This window comes from Hylobates moloch, unplaced genomic scaffold (assembly GCF_009828535.3).
Source record: "Hylobates moloch isolate HMO894 unplaced genomic scaffold, HMol_V3 SCAFFOLD_2, whole genome shotgun sequence".
NCBI classification, from domain to species: Eukaryota; Metazoa; Chordata; class Mammalia; order Primates; family Hylobatidae; genus Hylobates; species Hylobates moloch.
Genome location: NW_026652277.1, coordinates 46769595 through 46796479, shown reverse-complemented (window position 1 = coordinate 46796479; position 26885 = coordinate 46769595). Strand labels below are relative to the sequence as shown.

At 36.9% G+C, this 26885-nt stretch overlaps 1 protein-coding gene across 2 annotated transcripts in view; it reads left to right on the top strand.

Moving 5' to 3' along the window:
• Positions 1-26885, top strand: part of ARHGAP24 (Rho GTPase activating protein 24) — a 426381-nt gene that overhangs the window by 172386 nt on the left and 227110 nt on the right. The window contains exon 1 of one of the 2 annotated variants that reach the window (XM_032146042.2): positions 21861-21892. The exons of the other annotated variant lie outside the window; for it this stretch is intronic. The gene's annotated coding sequence lies outside the window, so the exon portion shown is untranslated. Of the gene's footprint in view, positions 1-21860; positions 21893-26885 lie in introns of those variants that run through there. 2 annotated transcript variants of the gene reach the window in all.

Genomic DNA, 26885 nt, shown 5'->3' with positions numbered 1-26885 from the left:
CACTTCCCCCACCCCATGACAGGCCCCAGTGTGTGATGTTCCCCACCCTATGTCCAAGTGTTCTCATTGTTCAGTTCCCACCTATGAGTGAGAATATGCAGTGTTTGGTTTTCTGTCCTTGCAATAGTTTGCTCAGAATGATGGTTTCCAGCTTCATCCATGTCACTACAAAGGACATGAACTCATCCTTTTTTATGGCTGCATAGAATTCCATGGTGTTTATGTGCCACATTTTCTTAACCCAGCCTATCATTGATGGACATTTGGGTTGGTTCCAAGTCTTTGCTATTGCGAACAGTGCCGCAATAAACATACCTGTGCATGTGTCTTTATAGCAGCATGATTTATAATCCTTTGGGTATATACCCAGTAATGGGATGGCTGAGTCAAATGGTACTTCTAGTTCTAGATCCTTGAGGAATTGCCACACTGTCTTCCATAATGGCTGAACTGGTTTACAGTCCCACCAACAGTGTAAAAGTGTTCCTATTTCTCCACATCCTCTCCAGCACCTGTTGTTTTCTGACTTTTTAATGATCGCCATTCTAACTGGTGTGAGATGGTATCTCATTGTGGTTTTGATTTGCATTTTTCTGATGGCCAGTGATGATAAGCATTTTTTCATGTGTCTGTTGGCTAATGCAACCAATTCTTTAGGAACTTTCTGGGCTGTATTATGTGCTTTGGAAGAAGAAGGGGGAAAAAAAGCCTAATGGTTTTAAAAGTGTATTCTCTACTACTTCTGTCAAAAATACAATGGTGTCAGTGATCTATGCTTGTAAGTATGTGTGTTTCACCAAAACTGAAATAAAAGACAAACATAACCTCACTAGTATAATGAGAGGAGACTGTCAACGCCAAGGAATGTATCAGTTATCTTCCTTGAGTTAGCCGTGTACCTACAAGAGTGAGGGTCCTCAAAGGGAGCCTATTGTGTGTGTCCATGTGAAGAATCAAGCCACCTGTGAGTGGAAGTTGGGAGAGAAGGCCTAAAGACCAGCAGTGAGAAATGAGGGATAGTGATGCAGCCTCTCTAGTAAGCAGGGGTGACTTGTAGACAACAGATGGCAGGTAAGGAGGTGCTCAACCCCAGCTCCTTATAGGTTGCATGTTTGCAGGGAGGAATATCACTCTCATTACCTTCTGATATTGTCTCCTAAGGAAATTTGGGCAAGAGGTTGTAAGCATCATGTTTTGCAGTTTTATGCTAAAAGAGATGATCCTGGCACCTCATTGCACATGGGTGCATTGGAGGAAGGAAAGTGGGAAGATGGACAAGGGGAAGGACTTCATGAGACATCTTAAGGAGGAACAACCTTATAGAAGGTGGCAAGGACAAGACGAAGATAAAAGAGAAGAGTGGTTCAAATCTTCATGCACCACACAGTGAACATCAAAGGCATACATATCAAAGTCTTTGGAAGAGGAGAATATTAAGAACTGTTAAGGAAAATTATGTGTAAGTCACCCCAGGACCGTTCCAAGGAAAAGAGAGGCTTAGCATTCAGAAGTTGCTATAGTTTTGCTGATGAGGCTTGAATATGAAAACTATATTATTATCCTTTTTATTGTTACCCTACTTCTTTGAATGTATCTCACAGGACAGCATGAACTGTACAACTTAGCTTACAATTAACAGAAAAAAATTTCACTTTAATTCCCAAATTTGACTATCAGATGTTCAATGAGGACAAAAGCAAAATAACATTGTAGAATCTTGCTTTTATCCCTAATACTGCTGGAAAAATATTAATCTCAATTTTAGTTTTTCCCTATGTATCATCTGGGGACCCCTTGCATTCGAATCACAAACAGTGAAATCATACAATAATAACTTTAGGAGAAAGAATTTAATGACTGTAGAAGAAAGATATAACCAAATGTTAGAGGAATATAAAGAAGGGAGAAATTACTTTTTGCCAGAAGAACCAGGAAAGACTTAATGGAGAAAATGGCACCTGAACCAGCCCTCAAAATATAGATAGGATTTTTACCAGCAAAGTTGTGAAAATATGCTAGCAAAAAGGAACAGAATAATTAATCAATACCACCTTGACTAGAGAAGGAGGACTGATGGCTGTAATACTGGCAAAGAGATTGAACTCAGATTATAAAAGGCTTTATGCAGAGTGTGGGGGGTGGGTTGAAACTTACTCAGCAATCACTTTGGCAGGTAGCCACACCGAGTCACATGATCAGAATTGGACTTGAGGATAGTTTCTCGGTCTATAGGACTGAGGCTGAGACTGGAGGCAAGGACGTGTTAGAAAGTAGGTGAAATTGTCCAGGTCTGGGGAAATCAGGCTACTTAAAAGGACAGTGGCAGCGGGAATGGAAAGAAGGGTGGTACATGAAACAGACACTAAAGGGGAAACAAGTTGATTGTTAGCTTGAAACTGTCAACAAGCTTTATCAATTCTTGGAATGAAGGAAAACTTCTCTCTTCAAAAAACCTTGTATGTTGCAACCACTTATGATGTGAACAAAGACAATTCATCTCCATTTTCAAGGCTCAGTAGTCAACTCAGAGATGGAGACAAGAAGACTTAAAGATGAGAGGAAAACGTGTCTCATTAACTCACAGTTCCAAAATGCTACAGAGAGCTGTGGGGTTTTGGTTTCATTTGGTAAAAATCAAATGAACTTTTCTTCCTTATTTCTTCTGAAAAAAACAAAATCAGATTTACTAAATGACATGTTAAAATGTTTAATTCCATTTATTCTTTAATTTAAACAACACAAAGTTATTTCGATGAGACATCTGATTTTAATCCCAAATAATAAAAAACAAAACCTAAACATTGGCCTAACTGAAATGAAGTCTAGTTTAACTGGTTCAGGATTACATTATTTTAATATTCTATAATACTGCTAAAATATTATTCAGTGTTCACTATGTGCTGATTAACCTGAGATCTATAGTACTATTACATATCAAGGTTTTGAAAATGTTTTATGACTGACAGAGTCATGAGTTTTGGTTTTATGCTCCTTATTTGTAAATGTTTCAATCATATGAAATGCCATTCTTTTTTACTGCAATGGAATTTTACATGCCACGTTTAAGAAACAGAATTTTCTTAACTGTAGCATTAAGTTTACCATATGCCAACAGAAATGACATTTTATTGCTGCTATTTGAGTAATCTGCTTCCAAACAGGAAAAGTGGGGAATGGGACCAAAAAGTCTGTGACACTTACCTTTGGAGCAGGACTTGAGCCAATTAAATCATTGCCATATGATGTTGTTTGGACTATAATTGCTATCATAACGAGATACAGGAAGAACAGAAGGCCTGAAGCCAAAAAACAGAAGGCCCGAAGCCAAAAGGCCTAGAGCTTGGAAGAGTTCAAGTCCTATCACTTTAGCCATCACATATTGCATTCAGGAGACAATTGACTTGCCCCACGTAGTTAACAAATTGAACAGCCCAACTGTGTCTCATGTATGTTTTCTGTTTTCCAATCTTGACAGATGCATATGTGTTATGTTCCAATGGCTCTCTGAAAAATATTTCTTAACTACCTGAGACTGCTGGTTTTCAGTCACATATCAGCCCTACTAGAGCTTATCAATAATTTAAAACAAAAATATGGAAAACAGTAATGAGACCTCTGCAGCCATTGTACTGTCGGCAGGAAAAATGAAGACATGGTAATGAGGAAAACATTAGTCTGATTATTACAGGAGGGAGACGTTCTCAATCTTTTGTGGTGGTGCATCAGCCACAATTACCTCCCCAGTAGTGCTTCAGATCACAAACAGCTTGGAGATAGCTGGAGTTCTTCGTAATTTGATTCTCTCTTGTTATTTCATGTTTTATCACAGTTAAAGAAATATGTGCCCAAAATCTCATCAGTGCAGCCAAGATATTTCTAGAGATACTTCTCCAGGCCTTGTGATGGCTTCTCTTTAGTTTCGCTGTGGACTCAGTAGCTGAGAATGCTCTCCTTTCCCAGTCTCATCTCTCACCATTCACTTGCATCCACCTAGAAGAGTCCACTGGAGTGCATGGGAATCTTTACTGGCCTTTGGTTTATGTGAGTGAATTCTCCTGTTGGTTCCTCCAAGCTGGAAGTAGTGATCAAGAGAGGGGGAAAGATAAAACTTGAGTGAAAGTGGTTAAAGGGAAACCAATAAGAAATACATGTGGAAATCTGACTAGATTGGTGAAGACTTTTTTATTTTAAGGAAGAGAAAATTATGTGATTCTGATGTGTGGGTCAAATGAAGAATGAATGCAGTATGAGAACAGGGTGGAGACTCAGATTAATCAAAAAGATGCCTAAAATATATGTTATACATTCTCTGTGAGATGTAATGAAGGTGAATTTCAGAAGCAGTGGATATCTCAAGGTGCAACAGCTGAGGTGATGTCTTTTTACCTCAGGTTACTACAAAGCCTTTAACCTTCTAGATGCTGGCTGCTCTTTTCCTGGGAAAAGCACAGCTTTCACTGAACCAACAAATGGTTTTAAGGTGCTTGCAGAGAGAAGGAAGACTGAGTCCATAGTAACCGCTGTATTATGATCAACAGTGCTATTTGGTTTCTTCCCCAAAGTTCCTGTTTATGTCTCGCAGCCTTTATATTGACTTTTTAAGAACTCAGCCAGTTGGCCAGTGGCCATGGTAAAATTGCACCACCAGTAAGTATAAATACATCCCATCAGTGGACACATCTTCAGTATTCTACTTAAACTCAGTTTTCCGTTTGAAGTGTCATGTGGTTATGGGTGAATAGAGAACATTATTTAAGAAAGAATGATTTGTTCAAAATAGTGCCCAAATACTAAGCTACATTACGGAGCAACCATCAGTATCATTAAGAAATTTCATTCACTTTTATTTTTAAAAACCTGTAGCATGCTACATTTACACGTTAATATTTGACTCTCTAAGCATTTGGCTCATGTACGGAAAATCATATGATACTTTTTCTTTGAGAATGAGAAGGAAAGGAAAGACAGCGATTGAAGGAGAATCCAGGAGAGGGAAAACACATGCCCTGCTGCTAGCCTTCCCATTTTCTCCACCTACTCTGTACCAAACCTAATTAACATAAGCTAACAAATATTATTATTAACAAAACTGTGTTGTTGTAAAGGTGACTGTGCTTAGCAATTTGTGTATTTTAGCTGAATCATTCTTTAAAACAAGTGTGTGAGAAAGATAGCTCTATCTTAAAAAATAGGAAATTGAGGGGAAACAAAGTGTTTAAAAACTTTGCCCAAGGTCACAGCCCATGAGTGAATCAGCCGGGATTCTTCCAGGTCCGTCTGACTCCAAACCCCAAGTTCTGGCGAGAAGCTCCTCCAATGGCTGACCCAACAGGAAATAATTTCCTATTACACTTATGTAAAGAATTCTCTCCTGTGCCTAAAATAAAGAGATTTACTCTATATGGTTGGTTTAACTAGCATAACTGTGAAGATCAACAAGCTTAGAAATGCTATTTTCTTTCTTTTAACAAAAGAAAAACAAGATGACAGGGTATAAAACAAAGAATCTGTGATTTCGTTTTCAAATGCACATTTTCAATTTAGTGACAAAATAGCTTAAGTCTTCTTTTGGACTATTGATTTTCCTATTATTATCTAAAATAAAACATTTTTAAAAGCACCATTTTACCATTTTTTGCATCTTCAAGACATTGTATTAGTATTTTGGATATATATCCACTGCCAGATTCTTATATTTTATAGTTGCAGGAAGCTACTATTCCAAGTGAAATAATTTGGTGTTGTTATTTAACTCTGAAAAAGCATGAAATATAGCAATCATTTGTGAGAAATCACTGACTTTCTGCTAAGGTGACTAGGCCATTTTTTTTTATATTAGGCAAAAAACCAAATGCAGCAATCAGAATTGTATCCCATTTAATGTTATTTGCAAGAATGATTAACCAGGATGCCTGGGGCACTTACATAAACAGCTGTTTCTTGTATTTTCCAGGTAATAAAACCTCTTAGTTTGGCATCTTGCAGGGAAGCCATTAGATCCACCCTGGTGCCACTGGAATAACTGAGGTCCCATAGGGAGGGAACACCTACCAACAACAAGAGGCAAGGGATAGGGTAGATGAGGACGAGGCCTGGATTGGAAGTTCGGAATGAAACTACCAACCAGTAAGAACGTAGAGGAGCCCAAAGCCTTCAGAGGCAAAGGGAGGTGTCCAGAATTACTTATTCATTTATTTTTTGGTCTGTTTGTGTCTTTATTCATTTATTTCTTTATTTTGAAGAGTGAAAATGTTTCAAATACTTCTCCCAAAATGTTACTAGTAATTCATTTATTTCTTTATTTTGAAGAGTGAACATGTTTCAGATACCTTACTGAAATATTAATAATGATGGAGTAACAGTCTTGAGTTTTCAGAAGTATATCATGTACTAATAAATACCATCCAAGCAATCACAAATGTGTGCTTTCTTACCAGGCATACAAGAGCTAGAGTCCTTCACACTGAAGGCTTTCACAAAATGCAAAAGCAGCAATAAACAGAATTGATATTTCCATTAACATTGTACATAAAATCCAAAAGTCAGCATCCTATATTTTCAATATCAATGTACATATCATACTTTATTTTTGATGTTAATTTTCCATCTCTCCCCCAAAAATGTAAGATCTGTAAGAAAGTAGATTTTCAAATATATATGTGTATAATTTAGCATCACATGTCATGCTGAATACCAAGGAGTTTACTAACAACACTGAGAGTTTCTAGAAGAATTTATTGATGGTTTCTTTTTACCACCAAGAAATCTCTAAACCAAATTTTCTTTTCTCCAATTTTTCTTTAATTTTTACCTCTTCATACTCAATTTTAAATTTATTATCATAAAGAGAGATGCTGAAGGGATCTGCTTTTCTATCTGCTATAGTGTGAGGGCTCTCGTGTGGCAACATTTTACTGTTGTTCTCCCCTGCTTTCATCAATGCATTAAAAGGAAGGGGATTCTACACAGGAATACTGAACAATCAATAAAACGCATTCCCAAGCAATAATAATGTGATGGAGTCACTGCAATTTGATTAGTGACCTTTTCATTCATTGTAGAGATGACCTTTATTGATATCATTAACCAGATAAAACACAGGTTTGATGCAGCTCTTTTAACCACTGAGCTTGGTATTGATTGAGAAGCAAGATGTGAGATTTTGTTAGTGTTGAGCTGTTTACAGAAACAGGAGGTCCATTCCTCCCCTTTTCTTCAGCCCCCAGAGTAATTGTTTTTTTTTACCAGCAGTGAATACAGAGGAGAAACCAAGGACATTTTCTGACTTCTGTTTCTATGAACAAAAGCTATTTGGGTGAGGGATCACTTTCTGAATGCTCACAAGGAAAGAGGCATTCTATATTAATAATTTTGGTATGGCATAAGTAGATCTCCTCTTCTGTTATTGTAATTCTCAAAGATCTCTCATTATACAACTACTTATTAGCATTTGCAATTCAGAAAGTTTATACTAATTCTGCCTGTGTTTATGTTTAAACAAACCAGTATACTTGTCCCTTGCCCCTTGAAAGGCATATGTTATCATAGAGAAGATCTAGAGATTTTTACCTTATCTAGAGATTTTTGGCCCAAATGGCTGATTAACTTTGAGGTTTGTCTGTATCTGCTTCCATGCAATAGAAGCGGAACATTTGTTTGACCTTTTAAGTGAATGATTTAGCCTAAGAATCAAACTTTACATTTTAATTCCTGAAACTAATGTTTAAATGAAAGTAAACTCTTCAACTGAATACACTAGATATGCTACAAAAAAAGGTGTGTTTGGTGAAAGGTAGCTATTGCTTAAAATTGTATGTTTTAACTTAATATGGTGAGCCTGACCTGAAAATAATTTTATGGTGTGTGAATTGGATTGTGTAGTGAATAGAATATTAGAGCACACCTGCAAGTGGCACTAAAACGTTTTTGTTTTAACTGATTCATAGACTAAGCTTAGAGCATGTAGGTGTGATCTATGGATTCAAGATGAATGATTAATGTTTACCCAATAAGCACTAAGAAAAATGAGTTGAAAGATTCACTAAGGTCCATGTAATAAAAAAGATTTTGGGGGCGATATGGAAAAATAATTAGGCATGAAAAGGGTTTATATATTTTCTTACATCTTAAGCTGTAAGATTTCTTACATCTTAAGCATGATAGTAGTTTAAATAGAGAGTTGCAGGCATATACTACTCTTTACAAGCTTCTGGTATATTAAGAAAGAATATAATTAGATAAAAAATTGCTACTTACTTGAAGTTTCAGAGGGATAAAAAGTAACAAAATAACCATGGAAAGTAATGGCAATAGTAAGAATGGATATGAGTGTTTATCATGAAAATTGAAAATATACTCTCTAATTCTAGGTTTCAAAGACAGAGACCAGATTTTCATATGAAAAGTACATTTATAAAAATCAGTGATACCCACTCTCTTCTAAAACACGAGATCTCACATACAGCACAGTTCTTTGGTTATAAAGGCTGAAAGCAGAGCAAAAATAAATTTGCACTCAATTGCATAGTTATTTTTTGCTTTGAGGTGTTGTTAGATTTTTTGTAATTTTTTTTTGCCAGCAGGAATTTATTTTATTTTCACCCTTATGAATTATGGGGTACAAATTTTGAAACTGTTTATCCACTGCACTTAATCATTAGTCAGATTTCTTGTACTTCACAATCTGCTTTCAACCTAAGGTAATATCAACAAGGTGATACAAAATCAAAATATTTAGAGCCGGGGAGGAAAAATCATCAAAATCATGTCCCTATTTCCTAATCTTGAATATTGTGATTGAACCATTCTTCTCTATATAGATGAAGGAAGTAGAGATAGGGTATGGGGACTGGCAATCAGAGAAACTGACACACAAAAAAGAAAAGATAGAGAAGGAGACCATCATAACAATATTAAAGAAGAGTCTAGAATTTTCTGTACTTGTATAGAAGTCTTGTAACTTAACACATGAAAATAATTCCTTGCTCTGCAGCTGCCATAGCACTTCTAGGTTTTTAAAATTGAACTATTCTTTTCAGGTTATTAGTGTCCAGATCTTTGCCATTGCCTAGCAGCAACACTTGGGAACTTGTTAGAAATTCAAATTCTTAGATCTCTACCCTGGAGCCATAATCAGAATCTGCATGTTTAAGCAGATTTCCAGGTGATTCCTATGCATGTTAAAGACTAATACGACCCCGCATCTATTGGCAGCATATGCACTTGTTCCTTGGAGACTAAAGATAGTGAACGACGAAACAATGTGTAAAAAAACAGATGAAAAATCTTCTGAGGTGAAAGCATAAATAGGAGGACATACAAAATTCCCCTTTTATGCCAAGTGCTTCCCACTGGAGAATAAATCACTAAGGTCATTTACTATCTCTAACTTGAGAACCACAAACTACACTGGGTTCACCTGCCTTTCACTGCTTTTCAAAGTCAAACAAAAACTCTCACAATTTTAATGTTTAGCAAATACAGTCATGCACTGCATAACAATATTTTGGTCAACAACGAACTGCATATGTGATACTGTCCCCATAAGATTATAATACCGTATTTTTACTATGTCTTTTCAAAGTTGAGGTATGTTTGGATACACAGTATTTACCATTGTGTTACAACTGCCTACAGTATTCAGCACAGTGCTATACAGGTTTGTAGCCTAGAAGCAATAGATTATACCACATAGCCCAGGTGTGTAGTAGGCTATACTATCTAAGTTTGTATAAGTATACTCTGCAACATTCACACAACGTAAAGTTCCCTACTTGCATTTATCATAATGCATCCCCATTGTTAAGCAATGTATGACCATAGTGGTAAATGATGTGTGTTTATTCTTCCTAGCTGAAGTCTTCAGGTAATAATATTTTAATGTTTTGATTATGAGTAAACTTAAATGTCTCTCCAGATTGCACTGCTGCCAACTGACCATTTTTATATAGATATGTCTTTTTTAGATGTAGTTTGTTATGTATGTATTGTGTCACCATCATACACATATATACACACAGAGACACATGCATACACCTCACGCATTCACACGTGAATGCTTCATCACCTTTATTACATACCCTAAAATTACAGCATGCTTTATGGAATTGCTGTGGAAGAGGAAGAGGGGTTGTCTCAATGAGCCATAAACACTGGAAACTTGAACAGAGCATCCCAACAGCAACAACAAAAGCAAACTGAGTACCCGGGAGGGAGGAAAAAGAAAAATGATACCTGTTCTTTGGCATATAGATTACCCCAAAGGGGCAAATTATTAAAGAAAAAAGAAACAATGTTTTAAATTTTCAGTAGCATATTTTAGTCATGGTAGAACAAAATATTTTCTAGCTGATGTTAACAAGGGTCATGTATGATTGCAGAGAGAAAGGCTCTTAGCAAACTATGACATTCTTGGTCAGAGTTAAACTCTGTTACCCTGTTTTTGTCTGCAAAATGATCCTGATGTGTGAACTGGGGAATAGAGTGCATGTTTGTATGTATAATGCTACAATGCTTACACTATTAACTTCTGTTTATAGCTTGGCCTTTGGAAATGGTTGTTGGGGAAAGGAATTGCTCTAAACTTGAAAATCTTGAGGCATTCTGAAAGATAAACAGTGTTTTACCAAGGTGGGAAAGGTGTCAAAGAGACTGGCCCTCACAGTCTCAGAAAAAAAAATAGACTGTTTAGATGTGGCTGCTGTGTTGATCATGAGAAAAGAGAAATAAATTGGCATGACAACTTGCAAACATGTTATAGCAAAATGTTAGCAATAAAAATAAAATAATTAAAAAGAAAGATGAGAGTGAATGAAAATAGCATAGCAAGTAACAGTTTGATTTTTTTAATCCAAAATCTAAAGATTGGATTTTAAAAAAAGGGGAAAATCTAAAGTCGTCCACAAGTACCCAATGCTGTGCATTGTATAAGGACTTAAGGAAACCGTAAAATCAGTGTATATGAGCTCAAAGACAGAGTGATAATACAGCAGGAAAAGAATGCTTCTGAGTTGAGCAGGCAAAGTAAAATCTGAAAAAAAGCCTTTTCAAATCTAACAGATAAAATCAAGAATGATAGCTGGGCGCAGTGGCTCATGCCTGTAATCCCAGCACTTTGAAAGGCTGAGGCAGGTGGATCATGAGGTCAGGAGTTCGAGGCCAGCCTGACTAACATGGTAAAACCCTGTCTCTACTAAAAATAAAAAAATTAGCCGGGCGTGGTGGCACGCGCCTGTAATCCCAGCTACTCAGGAGGCTGAGGCAGGAGAATCGCTTGAACCTAGAAGGTGGAGGTTGCAGTGAGCCGAGATCATGCCACTGCACTCCAGTGTGGGCGACAGAGTGAGACTCCATCTGAAAAAAAAAAAAAAAAGACACAAATAAATATGAGATCACTTGTGTAGGGGAGAAAAATTTCTCCTCTATCCTTTCAGGGTCTCCTGCTGGACCTAAAAATTAAACTGACATCAAACATATTAACATCTCTTAGGCTCAGATAAGGTAAATTCAACAAAGATACTGGGATTAATAGACCCTACAAATGTTGATTGGAATGATGACAGAGACACTGCAGAGCCTAATTTATGATGAAGGATGAGGATCTTTTTATTGCTGAATGGTCAAATAGTGATGATGAAAAATATAGTATTCATATTAGAAATAGTCATATCCTTATGAAGAAAACAGTGATTAAAAGACATTCAAAAAAGCAATGATTGAATACTTGATAAAAAGAGGAATGGATATGAGGGAAGTTAATTCACATGTGGTTATTTCCTAGCAGTTTCTCCCAGGTTAATGAGATTAGGGTCATTGGTGTGATTCATCCATTCATTCAAATCAGTAAACATTTATTAGGTACTCATTTTGCTAAGCATCTTGACTCTTAGTAATATATCATTGCACTTGTTTTTCTTAACCACCTGATAAGTTTTATAGTTAAATCCGAGGGTTTAAGGATGGAGATTTTTTTGTGGGAAATGAAGACACATTTATTGTTTTGCTTGTTTGCTTGTTTTTAAATGTCAACAAGTTTAATAAATATGCCAAAAATTGGAATAAAGAAAGATAATGTTTTCTTTCCAAAAACCCATTTGTGTATATACATATGTGTGTATAAGTATACATATATATGGATAGATAGCAATAGCTTGATATCTCAATGGATACACAGCAAATTGTTAGTAGTGGTTAATCCTTTTTTTTTTCTTTCCTTCTTTTCTTTTTTCTTTTTTTTTTAGACAGAGTCTCACTCTGTCACCGGGCTAGAGTGCAGTGGCGCCTATCTCAGCTCACTGCAACCTCCGCCTCCCAGGTTCAAGCGATTCTCCTGCCTCAGCCTCCCGAGTAGCTGGAATTACAGGTGCCCGCCACTACACCCAGCTAATTTTTTGTATTTTTAGTAGAGACGAGGTTTCACCATGTTAGCCAGGCTGGTCTTGAACCCATTACCTCGTGATTCGTCTGCCTTGGCCTCCCAAAGTGATGGGATTACAGATGTGAGCCACCATGCCTGGCCCGTAGTGGTTAATCCTTAAGAATAGTATTGGTGAGGGTAGAAAGGGTAGGAACTTTAAATTTTACATGATATACTTATGTATATTACTTTCCATTTAAGAGGAATTAAAATAAATATAAGGAAACAGTCCAACTTTCTTATATTTGGTTGCACTGAAGCTTGGGGTTGGCCAATAGCCCAGCACTGATGGGCAATTTATTTTCATTATTTTCTGAACCACATTTGTGTGTCTAGGAACTTGTCAAAGAATACAGACCAAGGAAGGGCCTCCTCTATTCATTTCCAACATTCTTCCTTGTAAATGTGGATTCACTCTTATTGTAAAAATGACAGTGTAGGGGAGCATCTTTACACTTCTGGGAGAAATCTTCTTCTGTATAAACTCAAGAATCTTAATCCTCGGTGTGTTTGGGAGCCCAGGTAAGCTTAATATTTAAAAATTATTCAGCATAGTGCAGTATCGCATTTTATATCTAACGCTTTCTCACCTAAGAAAATTCTAATAGTCCTCCTATTATTCACAAAATAAATGTCTCCCTACTTCCTAGGTTTGTTTTCTTGGGAGTCTTAGAATAATTATTGTTGTTACCATTACAGTTATTTTGTCATTAACTGCCTGTTTTAATTTCTTTATAATACAACAGCTATCCTCTCAATCCTCAAAGATAAATAAACCTTAAGCAATTTTAAAACATATAGGAGATAATTATCTCAGAGAATAGTTGAATTTCACATCTGAAAGAACCTTCAGAGTAATCTTACTAAATCCCCTTATTTTATATAGGAGAAAACAAAGTCTCTGTAAAGTGAAATGTTTTGGCCAAGGTCAAACAGCTAGTTGCTGACAGAACCAAGTTTGGAAACCTAATTAATTTTGGCTGATCTCTCCTGTCTGTACCTGGGAATGTTTGCTTTCCACACTGTGCCCATCCTCACCTTGGCCTAACCTAGTAAGGAAACTTGCCATATAAGAATGTCCTCACCTCAGAGAACGTTGCAGAAGTGGGGCAGGAGAGTGAACTGAGATTTGATTTAGTTGGGTGTTCATTAATATTGACTTACTAATGGTTACATTGAACACAATGAAGAAAAAGCCTGTGCTTATTTTTTAAATAATCAAAATAGCTTGGGGGCCCCCATCTACTACCAATATCATTATATTTCATAGCCACGGTGTTTGCAAATATGTTCTTTTATTTGGGAGACTACACACTGTATATCTGTGTATTAGTCAGACTTCTTTAGAGAAACAAAACCAAAAGGAGATATGTAGATATATAGAAGGAGATTTCTTATGAGGGATTGGCTCACATGATTATGGTGGCTAAGAAGTTCCATGAACTTCTGTAGGCTGAAAGCCCAGGAAACCTAGTGGTGTAGTTCCAGTCTAAGCCTGAAGGCCTGAGAACCAGAGGATCCAATGGTGTAAATCCCAGTCTGAGTCTGAGGGCCTGAGAACCAGTTGTACCAATGCCTGAGAGAAGGAGAAAATAAATGTCCCAGCAAAAGCAGACAAAGCAAATTCACCCTGCCTCTGCCTGTTGTTCTATTCATGTCCTCAGCAGATTGCATTATGCCCATTCACATAGGTGAGGGCCATCTTCTTTACTCAGTCTCCTGATTCAAAGGCCTAATGACTTCTGGAAACACAGTCACAGACACAATCAGAAATAATGTTTTACCAGCTATCTGAGCATCACTAGACCCAGTCAAGTTTACACATATAATTAACCATCACAGCCCGTTATCTGTGAACATCTTCTAAAAGAGAAGCCTCATCATTTTGCATTGTTCTATACCTCTTTTTTTGTTTGTTTGTTTTTGTTTTTGTTTTTTGAAATGGAGTCTCACTCTGTTGCCCAGGCTTGAGTGCAGTGGTACAATCTCTGCTCACTGCAACCTCTCCCTCCCGGGTTCAAGTGATTCTCCTGCTTCAGCCTCCCGAGTAGATGGGACTATGGGTGCACACCACCACACCCAGCTAATTTTATATTTTTAGTAGAGACAGGGTTTCACTATGTTGACCAGGCTGGTCTTGAACTCCTGACCTTAAGTGATCCACCCTCCTTGGCCTCCCAAAGTGCTGGGATTACAGACGTGAGCCACTGTGCCTGGTTGTTCTATACCATTTTTAAATAAAAATAAACTGTGGCACTAAAATAATTAATAAAATATTACAAATAGTTTATTAATCTGGCCTTTATTATTGACTATTGAGCAATGTGTCCAAATTCTGTAAGAATCTCCTGACTTAGGAGCTAGTTGCTCTGAGACCTGTGACCTCATTCTTGATACTATCATCGTCTTTAGGTCAGTATTAATTCCTACTTCATAGGTAGGGTGACATGTGTCCAAGTTTGCCTGTAAGAGTCTTGGATTTTTATCTCCAATCTAATTGGCATTAACAGCAGTGCCTCCTCTTACTCTCAGAAAGTCAAGGTTTAGACAGTAAGGTATAGGGTCATCCATAGGGGGTATAAAATATGTTAGAGAAGGAATTTTCCTATTCCAACTTTAAAACAAATCTCGGCATTTTCTCTTGTTTGAGCTGTATCTGCCCCTTCCTGTATTCAATGTCTTAGTTTTACCTCCTGACTTCCTAGATTCATTGAAACTGAATTAGCCTTCAAACTCCATGTAGCTCAAAACTCAATATTTGACTTGATGGAACTAGGGTATCTGCCAAGTTGACTTTCATTCTGGTTTCCACTGGCTGTCCTAGTATAGTGTGTGAATAAGTCTTCCAGGCGTAAAGATAATTAGATTATCAAGGGGAATTTGATGAAAGATTTGTACTTTGCAAAGTAGCTAAACATGTAGTTCCATAGAAACCATGCAAATACAATTATTTATGTATTGAATCTCATATTTGGACATGCTGATGCCTAGGAAACCTAATTTTCTGCCCATGAAATTTCCTAAGATATTGCCAAATTATATTCTAAACAATGTCTTTGAGTCTAGTCAACCAATGTCCAAGTTTTAAAAATGTCCAAAATGTATGCTGCCCTCAAAGAGACAGGCAGTTTAGTGTAAAGTATATGCGCCTCATAGACAGATGAATGTGATTTCAAATTGTGCAGTCACTCTTTTTAGTTATATGCCTCAGTTTCCTCATCTGCAAATAGAATGTATGAAAAATGCCTTTTACATAATCAATTCTTATAAAATACCACTGATACATTTTTCTGTAATTATTTTATGGAGATATTGGAGTAAGTCTGCCTTCTAACATCTTCTTACCTGTAGTAATTTTAAAATATACTTTAGGGCCATCCCTCTCTTTCTCTCTGTCCTTCCTGCCTAATTTCAGACTATCACAGTGTCTTACTTATACATAGAAATGTCATAGTCCTTTAGACAACCTGTGCCAGAATTTTCTCTTCACTTAGCATTCTAAAACCACAATATCCCTTATTTAAAATCTTTCAATGGATACCCATTTCCTTGAGGATAAAAACCAAACTCCTGAGCCTGACTTTTGCCTGTCTTTCTTTGTGCATACTTTATCTATCAGTCTTGGTTTTTCATTCCACATGCCAGCTCTATAGAACTACTTGAAGTGACCCAAGTGTACCCTATCTCCTACCTGGAATGTTAATCCTCTCCTTCTGCATTCAAATTGTATTTTGGTTTTATCTCCTCAAGGTGGCCTTCCTTGGTTACTTCCTGTCTTGATTCCCTGCTGCTTCCATGCTCTCCTGTAAAGCAGTGCTTACCCCCACAATAGTCTGTAAATGTCTCCCACCTCCGTTTCTGAGGCAGGAGTTAGTCTTCTTCTTTGTACCCAAGCATTTGGCACATTATAAGGGCTCAACAAATATAGGCACGTCAATAACTTCAAGGAAGAAGAAAGGAATTTTTACTTTATTTTCCTGGGGAAATTTGTATTCTGAATAAGAAATATTATCATCAATGAGATAACAAGAAATTATTATAAAAACTTCATAACCTAGCACAAGGCCTTGTCCACAGAGACAATTAATAAATATTTTAGCTTTGATCCATTAATGAAATAAATGTCACTTATATATGTAGATTAATGTATAGTCAATACAATAGGAAAAGAGCACTTTTCGTTTTAATGACTTTAAATGAAGTTATTTGCCTCTGAGTGACACCAGTGCTCAGGCAAGAAATTCTCTCTCCCTGGTTGTCCTGGAAGGAGGGCTGTCATGGCACTTAGGGAAAGCCATTCTCTTCCTAACAAAGAATCACCCTCTCCCTATCTTGCTATCACATGGCCGCCTCTCTGATGTGGCCGTACTTGAAGTGTAGTGAGCCAGTTACATTATCCCACAATGTGTCTGAGTCCCAGGACCCAGAGAGGCTGACTCACTAGAACAGGTAATTAGGAAGCAGTAGGACATGAGACAGGAGAGGAAATCTAATTTACAGCTCACCGGAGGGCTCTGAAAGAGTGTGCAGCAGAGCTTGGATGGGAGATTAAATTATCTGTGAGCTCACTTCTCCAAAATTATTTGGTCTCCCTCCCTTTCATTTAGAAAACATATGTTGCAAGTGCAAGGATTTAGCCTTTGCTCGCAAGAGTTGGCAGGTGAGGGCAACTTCTTAAAACCACCTGGAAAGGATAGAATTAGCTTTAGGCTATCTGCTGTTTCAATAAGAAAAACTACTGCAGAATTCATGAAATGAAAGAGATTTCCAGCTCTTAGGACCTCTAGCAAATGTAATCACATATCTAGTTAGGTAAATATATCCACAGATGATATTCTGGCAAGTCAAGATAGTATCTGGCCTTTGTGTTAATACAATTTGAAAGGTTACAGGTATCTTATGTAGATACAACTACTTAGGGCCCAGCTGGGGCTCTTTCCTCATTTCCTGTCATTCCTAGCTGCTGTAGCCAAGGGGAGATTTGCAGTGTTAAGTCAATTGCAGAAGTAGATTAGATTTTGCCTTCATGTTTATGGACTTATGTTAGATGTTTGTTGACAGAAGAATAGTAGCTCATGCAGAAAGTATAACTAATTCATTAAAGAAATATTTGTCAAATGCCTGTTTTATACTAGATACTGTTCTGAACACTAAGAGTAATGTGGTTCAAAAAGCCTAAATCTTAGGTTTCTAATCTTATTTATATACCATGATATCTTTCTGATTTGATAAAACTTATTCTAGAGGAGACATAGTAAACATAGTTCAACTGACTACTAAAATGGATAATAAGTAAGGAAGAACAAAAGATCATTTCAGACATGGAAAGGGCTATGAAAGAAAATTAAAATGGGGAAATGGGATAGAGGGTATATGTGGGTGGGAGGATGCTTAACCAGAATGGTCAGGAAATCTTCCTTCTGAGGAGGTGGCATTTGGTAGCATCATCCTGAATGATGAGAAGGAGATCATTCTGTGAAAATATGAGGGAGGAGCATCCCACACAGATGTGATAGCAGGTTAGGAAATTCGGTAGGTGTATTAGTCCGTTTTCATGCTGCTGATAAAGACTTACCCGAGACTGGGTAATTTATAAAGAAAAAGAGGTTTAGGCCAGGCGCAGTGGCTCACGCTTGTAATCCCAGCACTTTGGGAGGCCGAGGCGGGCGGATCACGAGGTCAGGAGATCAAGACCACGGTGAAACCCCGTCTCTACTAAAAATACAAAAAAAAAAATTAGCTGGGCGTGGTGGCGGGCGCCTGTAGTCCCAGCTACTCGGAGAGGCTGAGGCAGGAGAATGGCGTGAACCCGGGAGGCGGAGCTTGCAGTGAGCCGAGATTGCGCCACTGCACTCCAGCCTGGGCGACAGAGCGAGACTCCATCTCAAAAAAAAAAAGAAAAAGAGGTTTAATGGACTCACAGTTCCATTGGCTGGGGAGGCCTCACAATCATGACGGAAGATTAAAGGCACATCTTACATGGCAGCAGGCAAGATAGAATGAGAACCAAGTGAAAGGGGTTTCCCCTTATAAAACCATCAGATCTCAGGAGACTTGTTCACTACCATGAGAACAGTATGGGGGAAACTGTCCCCATGATTCAGTTATCTCCCACCGGGTCCCTCCCACAACACCTGGGAATTATGGGAGCTACAATTCCAGATGAGATTTGGTTGGGGACACAGCCAAACCATATCAGTAGGAAAGATAAACTGAAGCTAAATCATGTAGTACATGGGAGGCCATGGTTAGGAATTTGGATTTATACTGAGGGCAATGGGAGATTGTGGTAGGGCTGAAGCAGGGGAATTATGGGAAATCACGGGACAATGCAAAGCAAGAGAATAATGGAAAACCACTGGAAGGAATGAAGGAGAGTAATCGTGGGAAATTGTTCAACAGTGAAGCAGGGGAATGATGGGAAAGATGAGAAATCATGGTATAAGGAGGGGAATGATGATTCTGGTTCTCTGAGGAGAATGAACTGTAAGGGGTGTACACATGTGCTGGAATTGGTTTAAGAGAGTTGATGCTTGATATTTTTATGTGTGTCCGTTTCTTAAAACTGTTAAAAACTTCCATGCATGAAATCTGCCCCCAAGCATAGAATATTAGAATCTAGTAGCTGTTCATGCAGTCACTATCCTTCACTGCTATCACCAAAGAGCTCTCTGGGATTTCTTAGTAAAAGCCTTCTTCTAGTATTACTATAAACCTGAAAACTGAGAGGAGGAAATCAAGAGTTAGAGAATTCCGACTGCCTTGCCTATGTTAATATAGCCTGCCCTGGAGTTCACCTCTGCTAGAAATATTTCTTCCATCAGTGAAATTCAACACCACAGGGCAAACCTTCAAAATACAGTGACTATTCTCCATTAAACTATGCTGGTATTCTGAAATTCAGAGCATTCCCAGAGTAGGGCAACCTGGAGTGTGTCCCAGGACCCTAAATAGATCAGAACACCAGTTTTAAAAATGGTTGCAAAAATGTTGTGCCGTTTTAGATTGTATTGGATCACATATTGACAGCACATGCTTCCCTTCCAATGGGTAGAGATGAGCCATTCAATTTTGAAGTAGGTTTGAAGGCCAATTTCCTGTTGCTTTCACTGGTCACCAAAATTGCTAGTTCCTTCTTTGTTTAGCCTATTTCAGGAGACTTTGGTTCTTGAATTCAATACCCATAATCTATTGTCTATGGCTCAGCCCACTCCTGTTCTAAACAATCTGTTTGTCCGGGACTTCTCTTCATTCTTTCCTTCCTTCCTGCAGCCACTTAACCCTCTCAATAACCTTGACTCATTCCATGTAAAACTCTATGTCTCCTCAAGGCCTATTACCTTTCAAGGTCTTACTCATATTTCCTTCCTGCTCTTTCTAACGGACTAAAGGTAAAACCGTCAATATCGAAAGTAAACCTTAAGAAGTAAAAGGAAAATATGGAATATTTTTAGCAAATGCAAGTAATATGTATCAATGTGTCCAACTCTTGTCACATTTGACATATTAATGTTGCTTAACCTTTGCATAGGGCTCAAATAGACATAATCAAATGAGAATAAAAGGAAAATAGGATGCTGTCATTGTGTCAAAAACCATGGTTTTCCAAAATTTCTTTCTCAACATTTATGTTTTGAATCTTAGTTGCTTATTTGTCAGCATTAGAAAAGTGCTATCATACCCATTAATTTCTCAACATTTTGGAAAATGCGTTCCAGAAAATCTAATTGTCATTTTAAATATTAATTACACTTTTATAATTATTTGGTCATAAGCATACTGCTTTCTTTCAAAGAACAGGGCAAGAGGAGATTCCTTAAAAGTAGATGAGAAATATCAAAACCAAACAGTGCATTTCTGAGTTAAAGAATGGGTAACAGTTTGAAAATAGGCCTTGAATGATCTGAGCATTTCTCATTGTGTCTTGGAATTGCAAAGTGTAAAGAATATTTTGCTTTAAAATTTAAGGAGCCAGATCAAATGAAAAGATTAATAATGGCCAGAGTGATTTCAATGTGGGCCACTTCATATTTTCGTTTACTTGACCTAGGCAAGATGTTTTAAATTGGAGCAACCCAACCGATAGGATATAAATAAATCGAGGACACATGTTTGAAGTGTGAGAATGAATACAGAAATAGTTATAGAGAATTGACCTTACTTCCCATGCAAACCCTTTGATTTTATATGAAAATTCCCTACTTTTCTAAGGAAGCTATTGCTTGTCTGTTACACTATTTTACGTGGGAGGGATGAGATAGATCTTATGAATGTTCGATAAATATTTGTTAAATAAGTGAATGAATGAATGAATACATTTTAAAAAGGTAATTTTAAAAATTATTATAATAAGCACATCACTCCTTCAGTTAGAAAAATGTAATTTATTCACCAATAAATAGGAAATACATGAGAGACACCAAAGAAAATTGTTATGTTGCTTCTCTGTTTTATTTAACAAAGTATACAATCAACAATAATCAAAACCAAACGTGCGTATTCAAAAAATCTTAGCAGATTGAAAGTGGGGATTTGTGATAATAGCAAATGTGTGTCTAGTTTAAGAGCCATGGAGCAGTATCACTGATACTAGGTAGAACACTTACTCGGCCACCTGTCACAGAACCATGCCTTACTGAAGCAGTACTCTGTAAGGACTAATAGATATTAGCATCCCTTGAAACATGGCAACTCCTGAATTGTAAAAATATTCTGGACAATCAGCAAAGGAAAAGATTATTTCCTAATATACAAAGAAATTGGAGATTAAAGGGAAAGTTTCAATATTAAGGATTTTAAGTCCAAAGGAAATGTTTTCTCTGAGAGTTCTCACATCCTAATTGTGTTACTGCTCCCTGCCAATTCCTTTACTTATTATGCAAGGATATAGAGGAAAACATAAACTATTTCCCCTCAGGTATGTTAGTATAGTGGAAAAAGCATTGAAGCAGGAGTTGTGAAACCTGGTTATTTCTTAACTGTGGCACTAACTAGCCGTGTGAGTGACCTTATACAAATCATATTTTTCTCTGGGTTTCACTTCCCTTATCTACAAAATGGGGTCACCGGGCTAAATTATATTTAAGGTCCTGATGAGCTTTCTATGATTCCTGTTTCTTGTTTTGTTTTGTTTCTAAATGCTCAAATACTACATTATTTAAGGTATATTTCCTTGTAGGTTTTTTTTTCCCCTCTCTGTCTCTTTCTTCAATATATGGGATGGGAGGATACTGACTAAGTCTGAGAAGGAGGAGAAAGAAAATTAGCTACAGGAAGAGTTTATATCCCCCTCTACAAGAAAACTTAAATATAGCTACCACCGCTTTGAAAGGAATGGTCTGTGTCCAAACAGCATTTTCCAGACAAGCTCTGTACTTTTTTGCCAAAAGAATTAACTTTAAACTGAAGGCAGTGGACAGTTAAACAAGAGTCGGCACTGGGAACAGCTGTGCGTAGACCAGACCAGTGACTTATAAGGTACTGTTTTTACTCATTTAAATCTTCAGGGTTCATTTGTTTTGGGGACAAGTGTTTAGTGGTCATTTGACCCTTTTTTCCTCCCTCTTCACCTCTGTTTTGAGAGAAAAAATACTCTTGAAAATATTTTAGCTTTTTAACTGTATTATTTTGTGGCTGTTGATATTTGAAACTACTCGGATTTTGCTTTGTTTTGTTAGTGTTTTTAGGAACCAGATGATTGGTGTTGTTTTATTTTAAAGCTTAGTTTAGGTTTGTTTCTTTGTTGTATCTTGTCATGTGTAGTTTTTGTGTTTTATTGCTTGTGTTGGATAAAGAGAAATACACTTTAGCATTACAGAATGTACAGAATGTTCTTGACTGGGCAGGAGGGGGAGGGAGGTTAATGAATCTTCAACTTGAAATATAGAACTAATACGGAGCCAATCAAACAAGAGAACCTGGGAGCGCAGTCCAGGTGCTTTAACTGATTCAGTCAAGGCCCACCAAACTCATCACAGCTTGGTAGCTCTGACCTGGGAAACACAGTTATTTTGAATTGGGATTTTTGACTCCAGTTTGCTTGTATATTTAGCTGTTAATTTTAATCCTTCCTTCTCTTTATTCATTATTTTTTAAAAAAAATTCTAATAAGCCTACTTTTCTTTTTTTAATAAAGCCTATCTTAGTGTAAGCTCATTCACCTTAATGGAGCAACATTTCTAAGAAGAGTGACATTTTCAAAAAGATTTCAAGTCACTGATCCATAGAGGGTCTTCCAGAGCAGAAGGGAAATAGCCCAATGAGGCATAGAAAAAAATCCCTGTGTACCCTAGCATTCCAGGTGTCACTCTTTCCCTGAGGCCCTGGCTAGCTAGTATGTAATATTTGCTGCTGGCCAATAAAACAACAATGGAGAACATTAAGGGGTTCAATATATGTGAATTTTCCATAAAGTGAAGTTTAAAAAGTAAACTTTTACCACTGAAAACTTGAAAAGCTTTTGAAAGAATTTAGCCACTTGTGGATCATTCTCTTTCTGAGATCCACTATACATTTTGAGCTCTCTCTGGAGGGGACTAAATGCAATTTAATGTTCCCTTAATTTCTCAGTATTACTCATGGATACATATTATAGAATTTTTCTATAATGCAGTAATACATTGCATGGTGTATAAGGCTATTAATTCTTAGATCAAATGGTCACATAACCACTTTTTTTTTTTTAATTCTTTTTTTTTTTTTTTGAGATGGAGTCTTGCTCTGTCACCCAGGCTGGAGTGCAATGGCATGGTCTCAGCTCACTGCAACCTCCGCCTCCTGGGTTCAAGTGATTCTCCTGCCTCAGCCTCCAGAGTAGCTGGGATTACAGGGGCCCGCCACCATGCCCGGCTAATTTTTGTATTTTTGGTAGAGATGGGGTTTCACCATGTTGGCCACACTGGTGTTGAACTGCTGACCTCATGATCCACCCACCTCAGCCTCCCAAAGTGCTGGGATTACAGGCGTGAGCCACTATGCCCAGCCTTTTTTTAATTCTTGTATTATTTTTATAGGACTTTTTTTTTCCTCCTGTGTCCATCTTCCATATTGAAGAGTGACTTCTTTACTTATTGGTGTAGACAGTTTGCATATCTCTGATAACTTCCTTCAACCTCAACAACCTCTTCATGATTATTTTGTGCTGGGAGCAAGAACACCAGAAAATGAACAAGTTTATAAAAACTTATGGATAGAATAAGAGACAATAACTTTATCTGAGGATCCAAGAGATTCTCTTATGAGAAACGTGCATGCGCCAAAAGACATAGACACGGTGACATGTATTTTGGGTGCTCAGGAGACATTTGGCTTGTGACCAAGTTCTTAGTTGTGTTCTGTAGTAGAGGTTGCCATGGAAGTAGTTCTGGAATAAGTAATATGTTACTGCATCTTATACAGAAAGTGTGGTTTGTTCTTTTTATAAACTTACTGGAGGTATGTGTCAAGGAATCAGTGACTAAACAAATCTCAAGAGGCATACCTAATATTAATCAAGCACTAAGTGTTTTATTTTAGTCCCATTCATAATCACGCTGTTCACATGCATGCCTAGCTGGGAAACAGCATAACAACGCTTTGTAGGAAAGAGAGAAAAGGAAAAAAATATTCATTTTCTAGTTTATGCAATTCTTCTATGTGGAGATTATGCTTAAGAAAAAAATGAATAAGGCAAGATTTATTTTCTCAGTGATTTTTCTGATTTCTTGAATGGCTTTCTAACTTACGTGTTCTTTTAAGCTGAAAAACACTACAAAGCAATTTTATAAACCATGTACAATGAATTAGTAGCACAATATATGACAATATGTGTTTTCTTCTAATATTTTTATATTGTGCATTTTAGAGCAAAACGAATCACTGATTTCTCAATGATCTTGAAAATGATAGTAGTCACTTTTATTAATCTCACTCTACAAAAGAAAAAAACTGGATATATTACATACATTTATTAAGCTATAAGCTGAGTCCAGGGCAATTTTATGTTTCAACTTTAATTAGATTCCTTGGCTAAATACTTGATCATTTAACTTTATTTGGAATCACATTGTGAAGACTTTTGTATTAGAAGCTCATTTTTCTTTAATTTTTTAAAAAATACAAGTTTCATCTAGTCACTGTAGAAATTTTTCCTAAGTGTTAGAGCATCAGATGGTGTGTATGACAGACTTTTCTGTTTGAAACAATGAATTAGAGACTGGCTTTTGTCTGCAATAATGAATTTGGGATATGCATATGTTTGTTAACTTTGTCTAAAACAGTTCTCTAGGCCAGGCACGGTGATTCACGCCTGTAATCCCAGCACTTTGGGAGGCCAAGGCGGATGGATCACTTGAGGTCAGGAGTTCAAGAGCAGCCTGGCCAACATGGTGAAACCCCATCTCTACTACAAAAAATAGAAAAATTAGCCAGTCATGGTGGCGCTTATCTGTAATCCCAGCTACCCGGGAGGCTGAGGCAGGAGCATCACTGCAGCCTGGTAGGCGGAGGTTTCAGTGAGCCGAGATCACACCACTGCACTCCAATATGGGCAACAGAGTGAGACTCTCTCAGAAAGAAAAAAGAAAGAAAAAAAAAGAAAAAAAATTGTCTAGAAATTATGCTTATTTTTGCTTCCTACCTTCAGTTAGGTGGCATGACTTATTTTAAAATGAAATGTTATTCCAATTGAAACACCGCTGTTTTAAACTGAAAATATACTGTGTTAAGTCAATTCAGTAAAGCTTTTCCTCACTTGACTTTTTCATTTTAATCGAAATTTAATTTTCGTGTTCATACCTAAATAGGAAATTTGACATACTAAAGAATATGTATTTTAAATTTAGAACTTTAGTACCATAAGGCCTAAATTTAAAATTCCTGAAATGTCAGTGTCATTATGAATACACGCTTAGGAAGACTTCGATTTAGAAAGATACTTTTTAAACCTGGAAAAGGAAACAACTATTTAAATGAATTAATTCATGTTAGCATTCACTGATAACACCTTATAAGGGTGCTTCTTAGCACAACCTTGTGAGAATTCTCCAGAAGCCTCAGAATTCAGCCCCTTATAAACTAGAATTCAGTGAGCAAGATTTATGGTTCCCAAGGAGCTTTCAAGCTTAGTGCTTTTGATTGTGGACAGGGAAGAGAAGATATTGAGATTTCTGAAGTTGTTGAACAGAGAAAGAGATAAATGCTTTGTTCTTTGAAAAATCCACATTTAGTTCATTTTCAATTACAGTCTCCCAGGGAAAAAAGGTACTCAAACTGACTCAAGTATGTTCCTACATATTGGCCTTTGTTTAACATATTAAATTGGAGCTTCTGGACAGTTGAAGAGGTGATATGAATCCAAGGTTCTTTTTGTGTTAATACGTCTTAATCATGCAATAAATGTTTGTTGAATGACTATTGCTTTCGAACCTTAATTTAAAAAGACATTAACAAATAAAATGATGTTAAAACTGCTATGTTTTATTTCATATTTGATTATTGGAGTATTTGTTACTTAGTGTACTGCTGAATCATGCTAAAACATGAACAGTTCATTAAGCAAAGCCATTTAATAAATTATGAAATTACTGTTAGCAAACAGTAATTTGGAACTGTAAATTGCCAGAAGAAAAAGCACCGGGTATCTACAGTCAATAATAATTCAGAAAGTAGAATTGGAGGACAAGAAGGTCTCAAGTGTTATTCTATAACCCCCCTCCTTTTCTTTTTTGGTTTTGTTTCTTTTGCTGTAGGTATTGTGGAAATTATTTGTTTATATCAATCAGAACACTTTGAAAAAAATTTTACTGTTGTGTATTCTTCCATTCTATGGTTATACTGTACATAATAGAACATGGCTCCTATTGTTGGGGACCTACATTGTTTCAGTGTCTTCTGCTGTGAATAAAATTAGGATAAGCATTCTTTTACATATGAATTTGCCCATTTGATTATTTCAGAACTGAAATAACTTGGAAATTAGTGAGTCCTGATCACTTTTTTTTTTTTTAAGAGTAGAAGAACTAAGTCCTGAAATATTACTCATCTAGAACCTTGGCTTCCAAGCTTTCAGTCTAATATCTATCTAGCCAGAGGTAATGACTGAGTGAAAAATACATGAAGGGGCAGGAAGTGAAAGCATAATTTCCTTCTGTCTGAGTAAGAGGTCAATCATGTACCCCATTCTCTGAAAATCCCCAGGGAATGGAAGGGTTCTTATACTAAAGAAAACAGTCACATTCCATGCCAGACTTTATTCTCAAGGAGTGATAAACATATGATAGCTATGGGAACATTTTTAAATAGCTGTCATTTTGTTAATGAGTATTTGCTAAAGCATTTCCTGGGTCACTGGTGTTTATGGAACTTTTAAACAAAATATTTATGAAGATGGAACCAGGACTTGCTTCATAAATTATGTCCTTTTTCTTGCACCTTTGCTTTTCCTCACTGCACAACGATGTTCAGGCCTCTTCTACATGAAACAAACAAATCT